Below are 23685 nucleotides of genomic sequence, written 5' to 3' on the forward strand. Positions count from 1 at the left end.
GTCAGTATGAGTTCCGTCAGGGACGCTCCACTGGCGATCTTCTGACCTACCTTTCAGACTCCTGGTCATCCTTCTTTCGGGACTTTGGTGAAAGCTTTGCCATTGCACTTGCCATCTCAAAAGCTTTCGATCGGGTCTGGCATAAATCTTTAATTTCCAAACTGCCCTCTTATGGTTTCTGTCCTTCTTTCTGTGCCTTGATGTATAGCTTCCTTTCTGGTCGTTCTATAGCCGCTGTTGTAGACGGCCGTCATTCTTCTTCTAGATCAATCAATAATGGTGTTCCTCTGGGCTCTGTCCTCTCACCAACACTCTTCCTTTTATTCATCAATGACCTTCAAAGCTGTACATCTAACCCTATCCACTCATACGCTGATGACTCCACCCTTCATCTCTCCAATGCTTTGTGCTTGTAGTAATTCACAGAGTTCTTTCTTTCCTTCAACTTGTGTTTGTAGTAACTTCATGACTACAGCCAGAGATGCCTCCTCCTGCCTAGGATGGCTTGATGTCTGCATACCTTCTGGCTCCATGTTGAAGATTTGACTCTCTGCAGCACTTTTCTATCCTAACTCCTGACACCACTTGTTACGTCCTCGTCCTACACTGCCACGGGCTCCAACATCAGTAGTTCAGTATAGGAACAACATTATCTAGTGAATCGTTCTTTGTAGGGTTAGCCTTTCAATGTACACACGATAAACTCAGGTGTCGAGATATCACAGGTTTCTGACATTCATTGTCTTTATTATCTCCTGTCTTTACAAGATGGAATGATAATGTTTTTGCCCGGCTGTGTGTGTGTGTGTGTGTGTGTGTGTGTGTGTGTGTGTGTGTGTGTGTGTTCCCATTATAGCTTGAGCTATCAACACAAAACCTTCAGGGTATCAAGATATAGCCAAAATCTTGGTCAAGTTCGAAAACAGACACTCAGAGTCAAGGTCAAGGTCACAAAATGGCTGCCAAAGGTAAACTAGTTTTTATCACCTATCGTTAGGACCATTATGTCTCATGAACGGCTTGAGCTATCAAAATAAAACCTTCAGGGTATCAAGATAGGGCCAAAATCTTGGACAACTTCGAAAATGGGCACTCGGGGTCAAGGTCAGGGTCACCAAAATGGCCGCCAAAGGTCAACTATTTTTTTTGCCCACCCTTAGCACCGTTATACCTCATGATCGGCTTGAGTTATGGGCATAAAACCTTCAGGGTATCAAGATATGGCCAAATTCTTGGGCTTAGCAAAGAGCATATTCTGGCGGTGGATTAGCATTCGGTTCCCGAATGCTTTGCTTTCAGTTTCCTGGTAATTACACTGTCTACTTCACAACTCCAGAGCTACACTAACTTCACAAGACCACAAGTAAAACTGACTGAGCTTCCTTTATTCTCTCCCTCTTCCTTTTATAACCTTTGCTTCTCGATTGGTTTAGGTGCTCCAAACGACAACAGTTCCAATTCGGAGACATCCGAAATATTTCGGAGCTTTCTTACATTACACAGCACTCTAAACATTTCATCATACAAACCGAAATTAAATTACATAATTTAACAAACAATCATCCAGATACAACATTATAGAGAAAAAAAAAATGCATAACCTAATAAAAGAGCTCCGCTTCCAACCCTTTCGAGAGCAAAAGTGTAGGGGGTGAAGAGGGGGTTGTGCAGACTCCGTCGCGGTTGGAACTATTTGGAGAGGTGGGTCTCCTTGGACATCTGACAGCTGTAAATGGTTTAGAACACAGTTGTGTAAAGGATAACAGAACTCTCAATGCCAGGGTATTATTCTGTGTAATTTGGGAAAGTGAACGGATTTTGAATACTAACATGTCATAAATGAAAAGATTTGTTACAATACCCTCTTCATTTCAATTAAGTATTGATTTTCGGCTTAATGAAAGTAAAGGCTATGCGGATCTAAAGTGTACGGACCGAGGGTTTGTTTTCATTCATTCCCGCGAAAATCATACTTCCATGAAGTACCTCCTCACCTCTGTACAATGATCATATCTTCCAAAGTTATCTTGTTCCACTGTAGTCTTGCAATGCTGGGTTCATTTCGTCTTCAAAATCGGAGGAAATTACAAGAGGAACCAGCTGTGGCGAGATTCAGGATTTGTTATGGTTCTTCATTATGGCTTCAATATTTCCAAAGCATTTCGGCAATATGCATTTACAATTATATTTTGCTGACAAGTATTCATGTAACGTTAATACTGTTGTTAGTAATGATCAAATATACATACCTGCTAAGAATTCTGATGAAGGATATCTAGAGTAAAAGCGAATTCGCGCTCCAAGTAGTTGATGGTTTCACTGCTACCCCCACTACCCCCGGACCGTTCTGGGGCGCTAAGGCCTGTTGAAACCAGCCCTGGCGACTCTGCCTGGCATCTCAAAACGCACGAACCATCGGGAACTCTCCTGTCACCTACCTAGCAGTCCTGCTTCTTAAAAACATGTTTACATTAGAGTGGTTTTTCATAGTGGAAGTTTTTAACAGAGATCACATTTTAGCCCTTCACTCCAAAAGGATCACAGAAAATTAAATATATTGTTTTGGAGTTAGCAAGAACACAGTGTGTGAGAGAGAGAGAGAGAGAGAGAGAGAGAGAGAGAGAGAGAGAGAGAGAGAGAGAGAGAGAGAGAGAGAGAGAGAGAGAGAGAGAGAGAGAGAGAGAGAGAGAGATCGTAAGTTAAGAACTAAAATGCTTTCAAATGTTCACAGTAGTAGTTTATTTTATTCATGCACAGTCATACAGATCGAATTTTGCCTTTGCCCTGCGACCTTGACTTCTGACTGATTGTTCTCAAATCTGAATCCTTTCGTTCTTACCTGACCCTTATACTTCGATTATGTTTAGTTTAAATCAGATCAGAAATGTTTTAGCTGGCCTTGTAACCTTGCCACTCGCCCTTTTCCTGCAACGTGACAGATTATTGTTCTATTGATTTTTCTCTCTCCTTATATGCAAGCATTCCGCAAATAGTTGATAAAAGGCTGATTATGTTGATTTTGCTCTGTGACCGTGGCCTTTGACTGATTGTAATAAAAAATGAATCATTTCAGTCTTGAATTAACCCAATCCCTCCTGCAAGTTCGGTCTGGAATGAATAAAAACTGGCTGAGGTGATTTTGCCAACGTTTAACATAACCCTGTGACCTTGACATTTGCTCTAATGTGCTAATATATATATATATATATATATATATATATATATATATATATATATATATATATATATATATATGGCTCGAGGCTGTCCCTCAACGCTTCCACAAAGTTTGGTTTGAACTGCATAAAAACTGTTTGAGAGGTATTGTTTACACACACAGACACACACACGCCATTAAAGTCATGACACCCTCTCACTCCGTGAACATGGGTGCAGTGAGTCTAAACCTGTCAGAGAGAAATCTGCAGCCATGAAATTCCAGAGGTTGGTATCGACAACAAAGACGTCGTGAGTACCAGGCCTCGCCAACCTGTTCATGTTTGCCACGAAGTTGCTATACGTGGAGACACTCACTCGCTCTGTGTCAAACAGGTCAGCAAACTCACGGTACACCCCAGATTCCACAGTCTGAAGAGAAATAAACCTCAGGGCAGAACAGAAATTAGACTGTCTAGTAATGAAGCCATTCGTATCATTACTGTCTATAATTCCGGAATATCGTAAAAGATGTTGCTTTTTATCGCACGTGATCTTTTTGTGTAATTAATGATTATCTGACGCACTATTTTGTTAAGCAGAACACTGTTTATACTGACAGATCTGAAGTAACACAAGAGATCTAGTCAGCTGACCACTTGCGAATTTGGGGACTACAAGGTAGTTGAAAATGTCGACACTAATAAATTTGGTAGTTTTAAACAAAACCATGTTTGAAACAAAATATCATGTGAAAATAATGTTGGCAGTGCCCAAGTACTCTCCTGTCTCAGCTCCACTGTCCACCAAATGTTCACTCTATCCTATCTATATCTCTGCTTGTCATAGTCATTTTATCATCGCCACTTTGAAAACGTCTGTGGTACCATGCAGGTCACTCAGTCGGCAAACACATTTGGTAAAATTAATACGCTTATTGCGCTGTGTGTATTTCCCTACAAGTGTTTGTCTCTGAAATATGCCACATAAAATTCAGCAGAACAACAAGCCGGCTAGATTTTACTTCCTTATCACATCACGGGATTATTTTTTTAATGCAAGGAAGAAGGAACTAAAGGCCAGGGCCGGTATTAATAAAAACTTCTAGGAGTTCTCCTAAAATTACTACTGAAAGTGGTTGTAGATGAGAGTTGCATCTAAAAGTTCCTCCTAGGAGGACTCGTAATAGTAATTTCGCTTCTATTATGAAGTGTTACCAACAGAATCCCTGTTTAATAAATTTAATAAATTACCATTAGAAAGCTTTAGAGTATCAGTAAGTAGTTTAAAAATGAAAAACTAGTTTTCATATATAGAAACAACATCTATTTGATCATATATTATGATTCTTTACGAATGTCGATAAAGTGGATAAAATGTAAACACATCGTGTGGTCAGCTGATCGTGCCTGCTAACATCGGGGCATTGTGTGTACACGTGGTAAAGTGACCGTCAACAATGGCACAATTTCAACATACCACGGCTGCCGATAAATTCCGGAGAAAGAGAAACTGGATGGAGGAAGAGTGTCTCGTGCTGGCAGAAGGCATTGGAGAAAGAAAGAGAATTATAAAAGGGAAATTCGGCCCGGGGAACACATCGGACATGAAAAAGCATGCATGGGCTGAGATTGCAAATGCCGTGAATGCTGCTTCCTCTCATCCACTTTCTTGCCAAATTCGGGCATCGTGTTGATCCAGGCCACCTTGCAACCACATCCAGTATTTTATATTCACTCTCAATCGCCAACTGAATGTTCATGCTGTGGTAATTTTTCCTATTCACATACACTTCTTCATACTGGTTTGGTGCCACAGATCGTATATGAGTCCCATCAATCACACCAGCTACCCCAGGAAAGCCAGCAATTCGCCTGAATTTTCTTACAGTTCCTTGTAGTTCAGGGAGTGTACGGGGGACCTTCACAAAACTCTTAACAATGTGTGGAGAAGTTAGAGCACAGAGTGTTTCCGTTATCACATTGCTCACTGATGGCTGCGATGGTCCAAAGTCATCACAGTTACACTGCTGCATTTTTCCAGTTGCAAGGTACCTTAATAGTATCAACACTTTCGTCTTGGGTGTGAGAGGATGGTTTCGATGTGTGGGCCTTTCCAGTACATCTTACTAAATCAGTAATAAACAGAATGCCCTCACGATCGAAATGGTACCTTCTTACAAGTTCTTGATCATCATATTCCATGAATGCATCCTTCCGAGCTCAAAAATTTCTGCGTGGTGGGTGGTTTCGGTCAGCCATGGTCTATGTTGTCTTGTCTCTTGGTGTTTGAGGGACGCAGCTACTGTGTTTACTGACACCAAAAGCCCTGCTATCTCCTTAAAAGTCCTTGTGGAGGACTTTTACTTTTTAGCGATTTTACGAGTAAACTTAGGAGTTGAAAGAAACTTTTAGGAGTACTTCTAGAAGTTAGGAGCCAAATATCACTTTCAGAGGTACTTTTTACTCCTAGGAGTTTTTATTAACACGGGCACTGTAGAGCCTGCACCGTTCCTTCCAAGAAAATAACAAAACAGTACAAAAGAGAGCCAAATTCAAGATTCGTTCATTTCGAGATGCCTGGACACACTGCATTTGAAAGACTGGAGATCATAGGAAGCAGGAATTACAGACAGAGGGAGAGTTCCAGAGTTGACCTGTGGCATAAATGAAGGATTGGGAGTAACGGTTAACTCTGCATTAGAGAGTTGGACAGAAAAGGGATGAGAGTTTGTTGCTAGACGGGTGCTACCCGCCGGTCGTAGAGGTGAAGGGATGCAAGTAGACAGTTCAGAAGAGCAGTGACCATTGAAGTAGCGATAGAAAAGAGATATAGATGCAAGAGTGCGGCGAAGAGACAAAGGCTGATGGAAGCCAGTAAGAGGAGAAGAGGTAATTAGACGAAAAGCCTTTGACTCCACCCTATTGAGAAGAACTGTATGTGGGAAGCCTTCTCACACATGAGAGTTGTACACTAGACGGGGGTGAATAAAACCCGTGTATAAAGTCAACAACTTTGCAGGGGTAAGGAAGGTACGGAGTCGGCTTAGCACACCTAATCTCTTGGAGACAGATTTTACAAGAGCTGTAATATGATCTTTCCAAGATAAGTCCTGAGTGAATGAAACACCAAGCATGTTGAAGCAAGTTAATGAAAATAGCTGCCATGCTGGACTATGCTTGGAACATAAAATGCTGAAATGCAATTTTGGGTTAATATTTGCATGCTTAAGCGAGCGCCTGAAGAAATGTTTATATTTCTTAGTTTAATTCCGTTCTTTCTCCTGTACATACGGAACTGTAAATCTTTCAACTTAACGTGGCCTAAATTTTTTTCCTTTTGGAGCCTTTTTCATATGGCTCAATGACAGATTAAGACAAAACAGCGAGTATGGTTCTGAGATCATTCCTTGACACTGCTACATGACTAGCATCATATCTTAATGTTAATCTATTGTTGAAACTCAACAATTATGGTAAGGAAAGGGGAATTTTAGGCAAAATTAAAGTGAAAAGAGTATAGTCGTTATTGCTGTTGCTTTTGCAGTCCCATGCTCATCCGGTGTGGGATCTTCATATGTGCTTGCTATCGCCTCCCTATCGTATTTTATTTTTGATTTCGCAAGAAGGTTAAGTAAAAAAATGTGCAGAATGTTTTGAAGTCTCGAGTTAATCCTACGAAAATGCAAATCTTAGTTACTAGAGGAACAATTGCCGTAGGTTCTAACTGTTTCTTCAGGAAGCACACAGAAAGTAACAGTCTTATCATATCTCTAATTCTTCCTATAAAAAGAAATCAAAGTTACGACACTAAATCGGTTGTGAATAGCCCGGGTATCTAAGCCTCAGTATCCCTGCTTGTCGTATGAGGCGACTAAAAGGGTTGGTGGTTGGTTAGTGCCCGCCCCGTAAAAAGAACTAACTAAACAAGCAAATAAAGCGCCTCGGACCAGGACGGACCATACGTTGACGACTAAAGAATGGACAAAGGACATTCTGAGGATGGGGACATGGAATGTGAGAGGAGTGATTGATGAAGTGAAAGAGAGAGAGTTTGTTTAGGTGCTTGAGGATGCAAGAGTGGATGTATGTGGATTGACTGAAACTAAATGGGAAGGTGAAAAGGTGAGAGAATGGAAATACGGTTTAGGAATATGTGCGGAAGTTAATGAGAATGAGAGGGCAAGGGAGCGAGTATGTCTGATGATAAGCAAGAAGTGGAAGGATAATATAAGATAGTATGGAACAATGGGTGCGAGGATTGTATTCGTGAGGATGACAGTAGGTATATGAGCTTGGGCAATTGTATGTGCATATGCGCCGACAGAGGACCGAGTGGCAAGAGTGAAAGATGAGTTTAAGGCAAGAGTAGAAACATGTATGGACAAGTTTGAGAGGAGCAAAAGAGTGTTTTTGATTGGAGACATGAATTGCAAAGTTGGGAATATATGAGTGGATGAAGTGGTTGGTCAGTGGGGAGTGCCAGCTGAAGTAGATGGGAATGGTAGTGCTTTGGTGGACATCTGTGCTGATAAGGGGTTGGTAATAGCCAACACCTTCTTTCGGCATAAGATAATCCACAGGTATACATGGAGAGTCATGAGGAGGATGGACGGTGAACTTGTTGAAAGAAAGGCAATGATAGAGTACGTGTGTGTGCATGAGCGAATAAGAAGACAAGTGTTGGATGTAAGAGTGTGGAGAGGGTGGGGGAATGGAACCTTGGACTATCACTTAGTGATGGCCAAGGTAAGGCCGCAAAGAAAAAGGGAGAAGAGACGAAGGGGAAGACAGGAGGAAATAGCTCATGTGAAAAGAGTGGAGAAGTTGCAAGATAGTGAGAAAATGACAGAGTATAAGAGCATGGTGTAAAAAAGATTGGGAAGGTATGAGTTGGAGCAGATAGGAAGGGTGGAAGATGTATGTAAGATATTCACGTAAGAGATAGACGCAGCGTGTGAGGCGGTTTGTGGAGTGAGGAGGAGATGCGGGGGTGTGCAAGGGACAGCATGGTGGAATGATGAGGTGAAACGAGCTGTGGAACAAAAGAAGGTACCGTATATAGTGAATGGCTAGCAAGAAGTGGTAGGGGAGAAGATGAGAGAAAGAGAGATTTATATATGAGCAGGAGAAGAGAGGTGAAGAGATTGGTGAAGGAGAGTAAGAAGAAAGTGGATGAAGAGTTTGGGAGGAATCTGAGTGTAAAATGCAGGGATAGTAAGAAATTGTTTTGGAAGGATGTAAAGACAGTAAGACAGTGTGAAAGGGGAAATAGCAGGGGAGCGAAAGATGGGACTAATAGATTGCTGGTAGAGAGGATAGAGAAATTGAGGAGATGGAAGGAGCACTTTGAGGATCTGTTGAATGTAGAGAGTGAGAGCAGTGCGAGTATAAATGGCTGGGGAATGGCTGGGAGAAAAAGAAATGAGAGGAGGGAGGAAGAGATCAGCAGGGTGGAAGTAGTGGAAGCAATGAAGAAGATCAAGATGGGAAAGGCCCCAGGAATTGATGGAGTGTATGGTGAAATGCAGAAGTATGGGGGTGAGATTGTTGTGGAGTGGATATGGAAGTTGTGTAGATTTGCATGGGAAGAGGGAAGGGTTCCAGAGGACTGGAAATCAGGAATAATTATTGTTCCTTTATACAAAGGAAAAGGGGAGAGAGAAGAATGTGGTAACCATAGGGGTATTTGTCTTCTTAGTGTGACTGGAAAAATATATTGTAGAATACTTATTGATAGGGTTAGGCATATCATAGAGGAGCTAGTTGGAGAAGAACAAGGGGATTTAGGAAGGGAAAAGGGTGTGTAGATCAGATATTTGTTCTAAGATGTGTAGTGAAGAAGTATCTTGAGAAGGGAAAGAAAGTGTGTGCTGCCTTCATGGACTTGGAGAAAGATTATGACAGAATAGATAGGCAAGGTATGTGGAAGGTATTAAGAATATACGGATTGGAGGGGAAATTGTTGAATGCTGTGAAGAGTATGTATGAAGGAGCTAGGACTACGGTGGGCATGGATCACTTAGAAAACATGGGTAAGATAAGGGTAAGAAAAGGGTAAACTTAGTGTCTCAAATAGCTAACCCTTTCAAGGGTAAATAAGATTGCAATTTACCCTTTCCCTATAAGGGTGAATTAAACCACATTTAACCCTTTTTCCATAAGGTGAAGTTAGATTCTTTATTTACCCCTTTCATTTACCTTTCTAAATGGTAAATTGAAGGCCCACCTGACCTTTTTCTTTTCCCTTCTTAAAGGTAAATTAATGGCTTCATCCACCTTTGCAAAAGCAATGCTGTAATACTTCTCAACCCTTTTGTTTAACCCTTTATGAAAGTAAATAGGAAAAATATACAAATCTTTTTATTACTAAATTTATTGCAAAGAAATGGAAGTTTAAAATTAAATACATCCAAAACAAAAAAGAAAATCCTTTAACACAATTAATTTCGTTTTATAAGGCCTCATACATGCAGGCATGCGTTAGTCTTACTCACCTAATGGCGGATCTCCAGGCTAGTCGGTCATGGGCAGCATCTCTGCTCAGTCCCTTAATTCTAAGGTCACTTTGCAGGACAACATCCCAAGTTAACTTTGGTCTACCCCTAGCTACCCTACCCTCTACACACACACACACACACACGGCATCGTCAGAGGTAGACGTCTGTACCGGCGCTCCATACCAGCTCAACACGGCCAGAGGCATTACCTAAATAAGTATCTTTGAATGAGTCAAGCTCTGTACCAGGTTAGACTAAATGATTTTTCATTATTAAAAGGAAAAGAAATAATAAGTTTAAATAAGACTGGTTCAAACAACAAAGAACCACGATGCGTTGAGTCAGCTGGGTTTGTTTATACTACAGCAAGACGGGGAAAGCGTGCATGCTTTGTAAGTACACACTCTGTTCATTTAGTATTACAAAATGGATCCATACTTCAGTAAAACAAATTTGGAAAAGAAAAGGGATAAAAGTAAAAAGCAAAATGATGATTTCTACCAAGAACTGGTTGAAGTGGAGACTCACAATAGACTGGTTGAACGTGTACACAAACTAGAAATGGCTTTCAAAAATGAAATTGATGAAATAAAGAAGCAAATGCACTTGCAAAAGGAAGAGATAGAAAAACTGGGAAGGGAGGCCAATAAGAAAGACACAACCATCAGTGAACTAACAGTGGAATTGAATACCCTTAGGAAGAAAGTGAGTGAAATGGGAAGTACAGTAGTTAATCACGAGAGTGTTCTGGAAGAGTTAAAAAATGACACAGAGACAATTAGGCAAGCAAGCAGTCTTATGGACCAGAGCAGTGATACTGAGGAGAAGATAACACAGGTGAATGAAGCTGTGCAAAGCTACAAAAATCATGTAGAAATCACGTATGCTGAAATGGTGAAAGTAAAGAAAGACTTAGAAACAAGGGTGGAGGAAAAAAACATTAAAAAGGAAGTGAAAAGAATAATCCAAAACAATCCAAAGTTAGTCAGAGATTCAGTAGAAATAAATAAATCAATAGTAATCACTGGTATAGAAGAGGAAGAAATTAAAAACAAAATCACTAGAGACAAAAAGGAGATGGCAAATGTAATGAGCTTACTGAAAGAAGTATCAGAGGAAATCTGTAGTAAAGACATAGAGGAACACAAAAGGTTAGGGAAATACAAGAAAAGCAAGACAAGACCTCTAAAGGTGACTTTCCAGAGTGTAAACACTGTGGAAGAGATACTAAAAAATGCAAAGAATCTTATGGAAAAAGAGGAGTTCAAAAATGTATGGATAAAAAGATGTCTAACACAAGAGGAACTGGAATTACTGAAAGAGAAAAGGGAGGAAGCAAAAATAAAAAATGAGGGAAGATGAGGACAAGAAGAAATTTTTTTTACAAAGTAATAGGATTGCAGGTACGAAAGTGGTACACAAACAGGGTGGAAGAAAAAGGAGGAAGTTAGTAGAACCATGTCATGACAAGTATATAAACAAGATGATAAAGTTGATGTACTCAAATGTGGATGGAATGGTATCTAAATTACCGTACTAGAGATGAATGATTATGTCAGAGAAAATGAACCACAAATAATATGCCTAACTGAGACAAAATTAACACCTAGGATATCCAATGACATACTAAACTTAGAGGAATACAATATATGGAGAAGAGACAGAAATTTAAAAAAAGGAGGAGGAATTATAATATTAACTAAGAAAAATCTAAGTCAAGGAAATAAACCTAGATATACCATTACAAGTAGAACTGATTGCAGTAGAGATCGAAACATCTGAAGGTAAAGTAATTGTAGCCAATTTGTATATGCCACCCAGATCAAACACATGGGAAAGAGACGAATATGAGGACCTGGCAGAGAGTACAATTCAGAGTATAAGATCCTTGCTACATAAAATGGAAGAGAAATCGGAAAGAATTATACTAACTGGGGATTTCAATACAAATATAAATTGGAATACTCTAGATATAAATAGCCAAGAAAGCTGTTGGGACCAAAAGCTCCTGGATCTCGTACAAGAATTTTTCTTAACGCAACATGTGAGGGAAACCACTAGAAAAAGAGGACTTGATGTACCTTCAGTGCTAGATCTAATATTTACTAGGCAAGAAAATGACATTGACAGTTTAATATATCACCCTCCACTCGGCAAAAGCGATCATGCAGTACTAAATTATAACTTCAGGATAGCATATGACATAGTAAACAGCAATGACAGTTACAAAAAGAGACTAAACTATAAAAAGGGAAATTATCAAGACCTAAAGAAGTATTTCTTAGAAGTTGATTGGGAAAATGAGCTTAGAGGACAAGATTTAAATGCTGTATATAAAAAATTTTGTGAATTTTATGAAATAGGAGTCCAGAAGTACATCCCACAGCACAAAGAAGCAGATAAGAAAATACAGAAATGGTTCAATACAGAATGTAAAAAATCAAAAGAAAGAAGAGATTTGTTGTGGAATAGATACAGAAGACACAATAGTGAAAGGGCGTATAATAATTACAAAGAGGCAAGAAACGACTATACAAGAATAAGGAGGGAAGCCCAAAAACAGTTTGAGGAGGATATAATAAATAAAAGTAGTGATCAACCAAAACTGTTTTACAGCTATATCAGAAGCAAAACCAAAGTAAAAGATATAATACAATCCATCACGGACGAGGGAATCACTTATACACAAGAGAAAGATATTTGTGAAGCACTAAATAAGAATTTCCAATTAGTTTTTTCAGAAGAAAAAAAATTTGAGAGGGAATATGTGGAACACGCATGTCCACACATACTACCAGATATACAAATAGCAGAAAAAGTAATACAAGAGGAGTTAAGTAGATCAGACAGAGGAAAAGCAAGTGGTCCTGATGAAATTTCATGTTGGGTGTTACGAGAATGTGCAAAGGAGTTACGTAAACCATTATTTTTAATTTTCAAGAAATCCTTGAGTCAAGGGAAACTACCTGATATTTGGAAAAAAGCAAATATTGTCCCCTTATTCAAGAAAGGAAATAGACAAAATCCTCTCAACTACCGACCAGTATCACTGACCAGTGTTGTAAGCAAGGTATTAGAAAAACTTATAAGAAAAGCTTGGGTAAATCATCTAGAAGAACACAGTATGATAACAGAAAGACAGTTTGGTTTCAGAAAAGGAAAATCATGTGTTACTAATCTGTTGAGCTACTATGACAGAATAACAAACACAATACAGGAAAGGGAAGGTTGGTGGACAGTATCTATTTAGATTTCAAGAAAGCTTTTGACACAGTACCACACCAAAGACTTTTATGGAAGCTGTACCATCAAGGAGGAATTCGAGGCAAACTGTTTTGTTGGATGCAAGACTTTCTCATAAAAAGAGAAATGAGGACAGTACTAAGAGGAAACTACTCATCATGGAAAGAAGTGACTAGTGGAGTACCACAGGGATCGGTGCTGGCACCAATCATGTTTCTAGTGTACATAAATGATATAAACAGTAACACTGGAAATGAGAGCTATCTGAATATGTTTGCAGATGATGTAAAAATACAAAGGAGAATTACTAGCACAGACTCTTGTAGGGAGCTACAAGAAGAATTAAATAAACTTCATGAATGGAGTAGTACATGGCAAATGGAATTCAATGTGGACAAGTGTCATGTAATCAAGTTTGGTAAAAGTGGAAAAAGACCTGATTGGGATTATAAGTTAGGAAATAAAACCCTATACACATCAGAAAGAGAGAAAGACCAAAGTGTGATTATCAATAACAGACTATCTCCGGCTGACCACATCAGCGAGAAGGTACGGAACATGTATGCATTGTTTGCAAACATGAGAATAGCATTCGCATACATAAATGAAGACATGCTAAGAAGGATAATAACATCATTCATTAGACCAATCCTGGAATATGCATCAATAGTCTGGAGTCCTCATCTCAAAAAACATATAGACAAGATTGAAAAAGTTCAAAGGGCCGCTACAAGATGGATACCAAGCTTAAGGGACCTAAGCTACGAAGAAAGACTAAATAAACTGAATCTACCAACACTACAGGAGAGAAGGAAAAGAGGTGACATGATAATGCTATATAAGTGCATATCAGGAAAGGAGAAAATAGACATAAATGATTACTTAAATATGGAGAAGCATCAGCAAGAGGACACTGCAAAAAACTGCATAAGAAGAGAGGTGATAAAGACGTAATGAAATTCAGTTTCCCAAACAGAGCAATTGATCAATGGAATGCACTACCGAATGAAATAGTGTGTGCCAAAACAATTCACAAATTTAAGGATATGTACGATAAATATGGTCTAAGACACGGGACAATACGAGCTTGACTCATTCCTGTAAAGATACAATTAGGTAAGAACAATTAGGTAAGGTAAGAACACACACACACACACACACGTCAGCTTTGGTTTACCCTAGCTACCCTACCCTCAACACACACACAAACACACACGTCAGCTTTGGTCTACCCCTAGCTACCCTACCATCGACATTCATATACTGTACATACAACTTTTCACCCAATTCTCATTCTCCATCCTTTCCACATGTCCAAACCACCTCAATCTTCCTCTCCGCATCACCTCAGCAATACTCTCAATGCCAAACCTTGCTCTCACTTGTTTGTTGGAAATTCTACCATTAGCTGCTCTAGCATTCAAGGAGACCCCACACATCCACCTAGCAATACTCATTTCTCTTCTTTCAAGCCCATGCACATCCTCCGCCTTGACTGCCCAGGTTTCACTACCATAAAGCATAACACTACTCACACAAGCAGCATTCAGTTTTCCCTTGGTGTAAAGGGAGAGTTCCCCTCAGTGTTAAGTGAGGCAGCAACTCCCTGAACTTCTTCCAGCCACTCCTAATCCTTGCTACAGAGTTAGTTTCTTCACCGTCTTTTGCACAGATCATATCACCCAGATAACAAAATTCCTTCACACATTCCATATACATACTATATACATACATACTATACAACTTCTTTCAGCCACTCCTAATCCTAGCTACAGAGCTAGCTTCTGCACCACCACCTGCACAGATCGTATCTCCCAAATAACAAAATTCCTCCACACACTCAAGAGACACATAAAAACTACTCTATCCCAACGAGCTCTTACTCCCTGCTTCCCCCAGCACACAACACACTCAAGACCAACCACGTTTTGCAGTCTACCTCTGACACTACTACACCTTTTGTGTACCCAGTTGCCACAAACAGTACATAATACTGAATTACTACCCACACACAATTAACAAAAAAATGTAAAGCAATACTTCAAAAGTAAAAAATAAATAAATCCATGATTACAGTATACAAAATAATAAATCTGTTAAGTTACATTGGCAATAAACATACTGCAGCAGTTAAGAACAAATACTTTGTTACAAAACTTTCTGTACATGCAGTGCTCTGCACCTAAGCAATCACTAGCTTCTTCCCCCATGATGAGACTACTGTATACCTGGAATACTGGAACCTACCCTGAAGATATATTTTTCTACAAACAAAATTGCCCTCCTAAGCTCTTTTGGTTATTCTTAAAATTAAATAAAACCAAAAAAAATATTCTTTAACACAATCCAGAATACAAATACTTTACTTACGATCTAGAGCAGTGGTATTCACTTAATCTGCAGGAGAGACACTTTAGTAGACTATATTCACTTTGAGAGCCACACCTTAAAAAAAAAAACTTTTTTTTTCTTTTTTACATAGTTAAATTAATGCAGTAGGGCAATTACATTTTAAAATATCTTTCAGCATAAAAGGCTTAGTAGTTACTTATTAATATTTTTGTTTACAATTTTTATGTAAAAACTTTTGAGATTAGAATTTTGGTAACTGATTTATTTATAGTATTTCCTGGATGGAGAGCTGCCAACCAAGCTGTCATGAGCCGCATGTAGCTCACAAGCCGTGCAATGAATTCCACTGATCTAGAGGATAAATAATACAAATAAATGTAAAGCAATACTTCAACAGTAAATAAATCCTTGACTGATGCAGTTTCAAGCCAAGCACTCTCTTCGTAGAAGGGGTACAGCGTGTAGCACTTTGCGACCGGATGCCCTTCCTGACGTCAACCAATGAGCCGCATGCATTGGTGAATTCGAACCCTCGATCCCTGTCAATATTGTGCGCTGTACTACTAAGCAATCCCTAGTTTTTTTCCCCATGATGAGACTATACCTGGAATTGTGGACCCTACCTTGAAGATATATCTTTCTATAAATAACATTGTCCTCTTAAGCTCTTTGGGGTATTCTATCGCAAACACCCAATAAGAATGAAAAAAAGACTTCAAAGGCAGAGGTGAATTTTCTGGTTTTTCTGATAAGAATTGGCTCCCCATTAAATGAAGAACTGAAACCCATCCTCCTCCATTACAAGGATGGGAGAAGGTGTCCTGATCATCTGGGGAAAGTAGAAAATTGACATTAAATAAATATTTCTACAGTGCAACAATACAAAGAAGTCAAACTAAGGCCTGGAAACTAACTATTGGAAAAAGTCCACCAAGTTACCTCATATATTTAATAAAGAATTTAAAAACTGGCAGAGAAACGAAGACCTATGGGAAATCTGCTTTGAAGTAGCAAAGATGAAGAGAATCTGAAGACTCCGATGAAAACTAATAATTCATCCCAGTTTGGTAATAATTTTTAAATGTCTTTAGCTGGAAACTATATCTACCTATCTATCTAATGCCTGATGCCTTAATCCCGCACGGGGTGGCCCCAAACAAATTGCCTCCATGTCACCCTATCCCCAGTTACCCTTGTTTCAACCCAAAGAACTCACTAACTCATTATCCACTCGCACTGCAGTCCTTGCTCTCTCAAACGTACTCCTCACAGCACACAGTAACTCCCCATCAACTCCATATATCTTTAATACTCTCCACATTCCCTCTCTGTCCACTCTGTCATATGCTTTCTCTATATCCATAAATGCAGCATACAGTATACTTTCTTTCCCTTTTCCAGATACTTTTCTACTACACACCTCAAAACAAGTATCTGATCTACACATCCTCTCCCCTTCCTAAACCTACCCTGTTCCTCTCCAACCAGATCTTCTGTTATTTCCCTTACTTCGTTTATAAGTATCCTACCATATATATTTCCTGTTGTATTAAGGAGACATATACCCCTATGGTTACCACATACTTCTCTTTCCTCTTTATCTTTGCTCCCTCTCGCCTGCTTCTTCCCCTTCTTACCCACTTCTTTTGTATATTTAATCAGGCCACAACTATGTAGTGGTCAGATATTCCACTCCCCCACCCCCTGAACACTCTTGCATCCATCACTTGTTTCCTTATATGCCCATCAACACATACATAATCAATCATTGCCTTCCTTTCAGCCACGATCCCGCTCACATTCCTCTTCACTTGCCAGGTATACCTGCGGATCATTTTGTGCCTGAAGAAGGCATTGGCATTTACCAACCCCTTCCCAGCACAAATGGGAACTACATAAAAAAAAAAAAAAAAATTACGTCAATGTTATCAACTAAAACCATATTTTCATCTCTGAAGAGTGATGGGATTAACTTTACTGCAAAAAGCAATCCATGCTCTGGAATAAAAAAAGAAAAAGTATATATCAGCAGAAGAAAGTGCAAAAATAACCTAATAAAATATTTGATTTCCTTACTTAAACATGATGCACAACTGGTTATAAGATAAAAAAAATAATATATTAGTAGAACATAGCACTGCATTTGTGATCCACGTTACAAGATCAGAATACTTGTAGATTTGTGCACCACTGTGGAGGGAGGTAGATTCAGCACCAGGGGAAAATGTGCATGTGTACAGTCATATATAAACACACACACACGCACACAAGAAAGACATAACTATAGGAGAGCTATCAGTCGAAGTGGGTACACTTAGGAGAAAAATTAGTGAAATGGCAAGTACAGTAGTCAACCACGAGAGTATTATGGAAGAATTCAAAAGTGATACAGAGACAATAAGGCAAGTAAACAGTCTGATAGATCAGAGCAGTGATATTGGGGAGAAGATAACACAGGTGAATGAAGCTGTGCAAAGCTACAAAAATTATGTGGAAAACACATATGCTGAAAAGGTAAAGTAAAGAAAGGCTTAGACACAAAGGTGGAAGAAAAAAGCATTAAAAAGGAAGTGAAAAGAATAATCCAAAACAATCCTAAGTTAGTCAGAGATTCAGTAGATATTAACAAATCTACAGTAATCCCTGGTATAGAAGAGGAAGAAGTAAAAAACAAGATCTCAAGAGACAAAAAGGAGATGGCAAATGTAATAGGCATATTGAAAGAAGTATCAGAGGAAATCTGTAGTAAAGACATAGAGGAACATAAATAATTAGGGAAATACGAGAGAAGTAAATCAAGACCCCTAAAGGTAACCTTCCAGAGTGTAAACACCGTGGAGGAGAAACTAAAAAATGCAAAGAATCTTATGGAAAAAGAAGAGTTCAAAAACGTATGGATAGAAACATGCCAAACACAAGAGGAACTGGAATTACTGAAAGAGAAAAGGGAGGAAGCAAAAACAAAAAATGAGGGAAGATCAGAGGAGGAGAACACATTTTTTTTTTTTTTACAAAGTAATTGGATTGCAGGTACGAAAGTGGCACATAAACAGGAGGGAATAAAAAGGAGGAAGGTAGTAGAACCAAATCATGACAAGTATATAAACAAGATGATTACGTTGATGTACTCAAATGTGGATGGAATGGTATCTAAATTATTAGAGATGAATGATTATGTCAGAGAAAATGAACCACATATAATATGCTTAACTGAAACAAAATTAACACCAAGGATATCGAATGACATCATAAACTTAGAGGAATATAATATATGGTGAAGAGATAGGAACTTAAAAAAAGGAGAGTACAATTCAGAGTTTAAGAGCATTACTACATAAAATGGAAGAGAAATAAAACAGAATTATACTAACTGGAGATTTTAATACAAACATAAATTGGAATACTCTAGATAAGCCAAGAAAGCTGTTGGGACCAAAAGCTCCTGGATTTTGTGCAAGATTTTTCTAACGCAACATGTAAGGGAAACCACCAGAAAAAGAGGACTCGATGTACCCTCAATGCTAGATCTCATATTTACTAGGCAAGAAAACGATATTGACAATTTAATATATCACCCTCCATTCGGCAAAAGCGACCATGCAGTACTAAATTGCAACTTCAGGATTGCATATGACATAGATAACAGGAATGAAAGTTACAAAAAGAGCCTAAACTATAAAAAGAGAAAGCATCATGACCTAAAGAAGTACTTCTTAGAAATAGCTTGGGAAAAGGAGCTTAGAGGACAAGATTTAAATGTTATATATGAAAAATTATGTGAACTCTATGAAATAGGAGTCCAGAAGTACATCCCACAGCACAAAGAAGCAGAAGAGAAAATAAAGGAATGGTTCAATACAGAATGTAAAAAATAAAGAGAAAAAAAGAGATTTGTTGTGGAATAGATACAGAAAACACAATAGTGAAAGGGCATAGAATAATTACAAACAGGCAAGACACAATTATACAAGAATAAGGAGGAAAGCCCAAAAACAGTTTGAGGAGGATATCATAAATAAAAGTAGTGATCAACCAAAGCTATTTTACAGCTACATCAGAAGCAAAACCAAAGTAAAAGATAAAATACAATCCATTACGGACGATAGAATCACCTATACACAAGAAAAGGATATTTGTGAAGCACTAAACAAGAGTTTCCAATCAGTTTTTACAGAGGAAAACTTTTTTGAGAGGGATGATATGGAACATGCATGCCCACACATACTACCAGATATACAAACATCAAAAAAAGAAATACAGGAGGAGCTAAGTAAATTAGACAAAGGAAAAACAAATGGTCCTGATGAAATTTCATTTTGGGTGCTATGTGAATGTGCAAAGGAGTTAAGTAAACAATAATTTTTAATTTTCAAGAAATCCTTGAGTCAAGGTAAACTACCTGATATCTGGAGGAAAGCAAACATTGTTCTCTTATTCAAGAAAGGGAAAAGACAAAATCCACTTGACTACCGACCAGTATCACTAACCAGTGTTGTAAGTAAGGTATTAGAAAAGCTTATAAGAAAAGCTTGGGTAAATCATCTAGAACACAATATGATAACAGAAAGACAGTTTGGTTTCAAAAAAGGAAAATCATGCGTTACTAATCTGTTGAGCTACTATGACAGAGTAACAGACACATTACAGGAAAGAGAAGGATGGGTGGAGAGTATCTATTTAGATTTCAAGAAAGCATTTGACACAGTACCACATCAAAGACTTTTATGGAAACTATACCATCAAGGAGGAATTCGAGGGAAACTGTATTGTTGGATGCAAGATTTTCTCATGATAAGGAAAATGAGAACAGTACCAAGGGGAAATTACTCATCATGGAAAGAAGTGACTAGTGGAGTACCACAGGGCTCAGTCCTGGCACCAATCATGTTTTTAGTGTATATAAATGATACAGACAGTAACAATGGAAATGAAACCTATCTAAATATGTTTGCAGATGATGCAAAAATACAAAGGAGAATTACTAATACAGACTCCTGTAAAGAGCTACAAGAAGAATTAAACTTCATGAATGGAGTAATACATGGCAAATGGAATTCAATGTGGACAAGTGTCATGTAATCAAGTTTGGTAAAAGTTGAAAAAGACCTGATTGGGAATATATTTAGGAAATAAAACCCTACACACATCAGAAAGACAGAATGACCTAGGTGTGATTGTCAATAACAGACTATCTCCGGCTGACCACATCAGTGAGAAGGTACGGAACATGTATACATTGCTTGCCAATATGAGAATAGCATTTACATACAGAAATGAAGACATGCTAAGAAAGATAATAACATCATTCATCAGACCAACCCTGGAGTATGCATCAGTAGTCTGGAGTCCTCATCTCAAAAAACACATAGACAAGATTGAAAAAGTTCAAAGGGCCGCTACAAGATGGGTACCAAGCTTAAGGATCTAAGCTATGAAGAAAGACTAAATAAACTGAATCTACCAACACTACAGGAGAGAAGGAAAAGAGGTGTCATGATTATGCTATATAAATGCATATCAGGGAAGGAGAAAATAGACATAAATGATTACTTAACGTATGGGGAAGCATCAGCAAGAGGACACTGCAAAAAATTGCATAAAAAGAGAGGTGATAAAGACGTAAGGAAATTTAGTTTCCCAAATAGAGCAACTGATCAGTGGAATGCACTACCGAATGAAATAGTGTATGCCAAAACAATTAACAAATTTAAGGATATGTACGATAAATATGGTTTAAGACACGGAACTGTACGAGGTTGACTCATTCCTGTAAAGATACAATTAGGTAAGTACAATTAGGTAAGTACACACACACACACACACACACACACACACACACACACACACACACACACACACACCGCTCGCTGGTGCAGTGGTAACGTTCTCGCTTGCCAAGTGGTGGACGGGAGTTCACGCCTCGCTCAGGTTGCGAAAAGTTTCACTGACGAAGTGGGTGGTTACTGTCCCCCTTGAGCAAGGGGACGGGTGTGTGCTTGTGTGAAGGTCACAGCCTTGCCCTTAGATCGGACTATATGAGCTCTCAGCTCCCTTCCGGGAGGGTAAAAGCTGACGATCACGACCATCAAGTGATCCTGACCGACCCGGTGAATTACACACACACACACACACACACACACACACACACACACACACATATATATATATATATATATATATATATATATATAAGGAAAAACTTGACTAAGACTGGAAAGGCACAGAACAGAAACAAATGGAAATGCTTGGGAGATGATTATGCCCTACAATGTAGTGAAATGGTGTGTGTGTGTGTGTGTGTGTGTGTGTGTGTGCGAAGATATCTATATATATATATATATATATATATATATATATATATATATACATATATAATATATATATCTATCTATATATATACATTATATATATATATATAAATATATATATATATATATATATATATATATATATATATATATATGCACAGAACAGAAACAAATGGAAATGCTTGGGATATGATTATGCCCTACAATGTAGTGAAATGGTGTGTGTGTGTGAAGATATATATATATATATATATATATATATATATATATATATATATATATATATATATATAAAATGAGTGTGTGTGTGTGTGTGTGTGTGTGTGTGTGTGTTACCTTTCCTCTGCTGTGCATCTACAGTGCTGTCCAAGTCCTCCATGTACTTGGTGTAGTTCAGTTTGAAACTCCTACACCTTTGTTTGGAGAACTTCATCAGATGCACAAGTGTGCAGTTTTACCCAGGCATCCTCTTCTGCACGCCCAATATTGTCACACCTAGCCTCGTTTGCAAGCTGAAAGAATTAATATAACAGTTAAACCATTACCTGAATCTCTTGGGTAATGGTAAAGCAGAATCACATTACTGTTTTAAGATGGCTAAGTTGGCCAAAGATCTAAGACTGAGTAAATAAAGTGTCGATTGTTTTGTCTTCAATTATTTACAATCATTACTCTTGTGAGCATTAATACATATTCTAAATATGAAGTTTAATGCAGTTCTTGCTATAACAAACTACTGTAGAATTCACAGTAGTTGAAAAAAAAAAATTATGTACATATACCTATAAATTATACTCACAAAGTTCCTGTGCCTCAATGTTGGAAATTCTGTAAGGATGTCAGCAACTGATACCTCTGGGTTATACTTCCGACGCTGTCTGTATGCAAACGTGCGTTCCATCTTCCTCTGGCAAAGCTGGAAATCTGGTGCTTTCTTCCTCATTTCTTCTTGGAGAAGATTGAGGTGTGTTTTAACAGAATCTTCATCCTCTTCTTATGCCACATGATTCTGAAATATAAAAACCAGGAATCTCATTATCATCGTCATTTGAAGGCACCATGTATGACAGTATGTGTTGGCTTTTTACCTTACTGAATAAATAGTGTGAGCTATTTTCAGATATGCCTCATCATCACTATAAATCTTCTTTCTATATAAGAATACAAGACACAAACAAAGATGGAAAGACTGACCAGTGAAATGTGTGCACAACAATTTCTAACATAAGACACTTACTTGAGGTTTTAGGCGCTTCACTATTCCATCTTTGTCCCTCATGCTTTCATCCTCTGATTTCCGTTTTTGGTCTCGTGACTTATCTGTCCCTCCAAATTTTTTTCTTAAGCTCAAGAAATGAGTTTGAAGTTAGAGGCATCCTCAGCAGCTTCATTAAATTCCTTAGAGACTGTCTCCAGCATCTCTGAAATTGGAAATAAATGGTTAGATGCTTCTTTTTTAAAAAATGCATTCCACAACCTGTAAGATGTTTTCCCCCTCAAAAAGCTTAACATACATTACAAATTAAAAATAAGCTTTCTTAACAACAGTAGTATTGCCAATAATGTGCACACACACACACACACACACACACACACATATATATATATAGTGCTGTTGTGACTAGGACACTCGGCTCGTGAGCTATCCTGGACTCAAATTCCTGGAGGTGAAAAAGTATTTTTGCTTGTTGCTTTTCGCGCTGTACCATTTAACACAACAGAGAATAATTATGGGATGTAAGCCGAAGAGTTGTGACCTAGTAAAACCGGCAGGACCGGAAGGCTATTAACACCGTCCTGTATGTCCTGCGGGAGTGGCAGGCCAGCAATCTTATCCTGTGTGTGTGTGTGTGTGTGTGTGTGTGCTTATAAAATGTACACATATACACAATGACTTACAGGATCTCCAAGAAATGAAAACTCCTTGAAAAGGCACTCAATATATTTGAGTAACCTTTCCTTGATACAATCCTGCAAATTGAAAGAAATACTCCATGAGAATAATTTTCAAAATGAATCGACTGTTACAATATTTCAAATATTACAGCTGGTTTCATGGATATGAAATTGAAAGCATATGTGGCTAAAACTTAAATGATTAAAGCATGACAAGTCCATTGAACTTGC

General features: G+C 38.3%; 1 pseudogene; it reads right to left on the reverse strand.

The window, feature by feature from the left end:
* Positions 1-1689: 1689 nt before the first annotated feature.
* On the reverse strand, positions 1690-22837 carry LOC145398771 (uncharacterized; annotated as a pseudogene).
* Between the last annotated feature and the right edge of the window lie 848 nt (positions 22838-23685).

Source organism: Coenobita brevimanus, chromosome 46 (assembly GCF_032717465.1).
Source record: "Coenobita brevimanus isolate Jiangsu-jjx chromosome 46, ASM3271746v2, whole genome shotgun sequence".
Taxonomy (NCBI): Eukaryota; Metazoa; Arthropoda; class Malacostraca; order Decapoda; family Coenobitidae; genus Coenobita; species Coenobita brevimanus.